Source organism: Vigna angularis, chromosome 2 (genome assembly GCF_016808095.1).
Source record: "Vigna angularis cultivar LongXiaoDou No.4 chromosome 2, ASM1680809v1, whole genome shotgun sequence".
NCBI lineage: Eukaryota > Viridiplantae > Streptophyta > Magnoliopsida > Fabales > Fabaceae > Vigna > Vigna angularis.
In genome coordinates this window covers 6797425-6799813 of record NC_068971.1, presented here as the reverse complement: position 1 = coordinate 6799813, position 2389 = coordinate 6797425, and the positions used below count along the sequence as shown (strand labels likewise).

Here is a 2389-nt window from a genome sequence, read left to right as displayed (position 1 = left end):
TTTTGTTTTTGTTGACGAATTTTTTTATTTTTATAAACAATATTTCCACTACATTAAAGATAATTTAATGTTTAATGGAGATTTTCTTTTTTAAATATCGCTTTTTATAATTTTGAATTTTATAGTTAAGATATGATTGACAAAATTAGCTCACAAGTTATTAAAAAGTTATTTGATAACTTATAGGTCATAAATTATATGTTTAAGTTGATAAGTTACTTTATTAAAATAAGTATGCCAGTAAATCAGTTGATAAATTAATTGATAAATGTAAAATGAGGTAAAATATATATTATAAAATATAAATTATAAAATAATTTAATGTTTCTAAACAAAAATCATATTAGTATCTAATTAGAGTTTTACATTTTTTTAGATAATTAAGTTCCCAAAAAACTTTTAGTACTTCTATTTTTTTAATTGTATATATGTTTTTATTAGAAGTTGTTCTTTATTTAAATAAATTATTCTAATGAGTATTAATTAATTTTTTAAAATGCATTTATTTATTTCTTAATGTAATACATTAAATTTATGTTTAATAAGTAATTGTGACATATAATGCTGAAAAGTTTGTTACTTTAATTTATAACATTAATTTTTGTTTGATTTGAACTGCATAAATAAAAAAATTTAAATGTAACAATATTAAAAGTAGTATAATAATTATTTTTTCCACAAGATTAAAATAACTAATAATAAAAAATGAAATTAAGGATGATAAAAAAATATATTCAAATATAATATAAATGAGAAAGAAATTAAATAAATTGTAACAATCTAGTAGAAGATGGTTCGGTTGTGATTTTTTTTTATGGTTTTTATAAAACAAGAACACTACAATATTTTAATAAGAGAAGGTTTAAGTTATTTAAAGATTTCTAATACCTAAATTTCATTACATATTAAAGACCTGATCATTTATAGTGAGAAGTGATAATTTCTAGTGAGAAGCTATATAATCATCTTATTAAATTAAAGAGTATAATAGAATAAATTTTTGTTAGTCACCTTGTTTTTTGAGAGCTCTAGGTAGCAATTGTGTGAGAAAGGAGATTTTGTTTCAATTAAGAGAAACTAATATTATTTTTCACTATTTAATTTATTTTTTCTTATTATTATGTGTGAGCATTTATTTTTGGATGTTGAATGAGAACACTTCCATTGGTTGAGCTTATACGTGGTTGGATGACTACTAATTTTGAGTCTAGTAGAGAGGTAGGGGAGACTTTCTTATTTGAAAATATCTTACATTATTGAACTATTCCAGAAGATGAAATTATTGAGACCTCACGGGACCAGCATTGTGTTCTACCTTGTTGATCTCATGCTCATGAGATTATAAACATGAACTATACTATAAGACAACATATTAATTAATTAGGAAATTGTAGAATATATATAGTGGCCAAATGGCCTCTGTTAACCAAAATATCAATTATATTTTTTTTTGTTTATCTAAAATGGAGTATAGAGACAAAGGACTACACGTCTTTTGTAACGGTTTTTAATGTATAATAACTTTTTTGTAATAATAATTTAAGTGTTTAAAATATTTTTATTATAAACTATTCTTTTTCGTATATGTAATTCTAACCATTATTTTAACTATAAATAGTTTTACTTATGATTAAAACATTTATAGTTTTTGAATTTCAATTTCAGCTAAAGGATTATTTTGATCATAAAATTAAATTTGTATGGTTTTATTAAAACTGAGTGTATTGGAGGAAGTTGTCAAAGATTTTGCTAACCCTAATTGGAAGAAGATTGGGAGCTAAATTTCAAAAGAAATGTGGTTGATCAAATGCTTCTTTAATTATGAACAAAGTTGGAATATATTTCAGATAAATAGTATAAATGTCAAAACAAAAAATTAAATTGTACAATGAAAGCAGACTAATCAGCATATATAAAATTGTGAATAAATTAAATTGAATTATTTTTTTTAGTCCATTTAATTTACTATTAAAATGTTTAGATTAGACCGATGTACAAATTTATTATAAAATAATAACTACAATTCCAAAAATAAAATTAATAATATCTTATTAAAACATATTATGTGTATTTTAATTTATATATTTTATATTTAAAATCAAAATGATTTTTTTCTATTATAACTTAAATTTCAAAAATACATACCTTCTTTTAATTTAAAATCATTTTTATTTCTTACTATTTTAAAAATGGTCAATTGATCTATTTATTCAACTTAAATGAGGATTAGAGTATTTAGAATAATTGGTTAATTTCATTTTAATCTATATTGAAGATATATTATCTATAACATTATTACTGCTTTATTAATTGAAAGGGGATGTAGCTCAGATGGTAGAGCGCTCGCTTAGCATGCGAGAGGTACGGGGATCGATACCCCGCATCTCCA

General features: G+C 21.7%; 1 non-coding gene across 1 annotated transcript; it reads left to right on the top strand.

Annotated features, from left to right (window-relative positions):
* The first annotated feature begins 2316 nt into the window (after window positions 1–2316).
* On the top strand, window positions 2317–2389 carry TRNAA-AGC (transfer RNA alanine (anticodon AGC)). The gene has a single exon. It is a non-coding gene; the product is annotated as a tRNA-Ala (tRNA).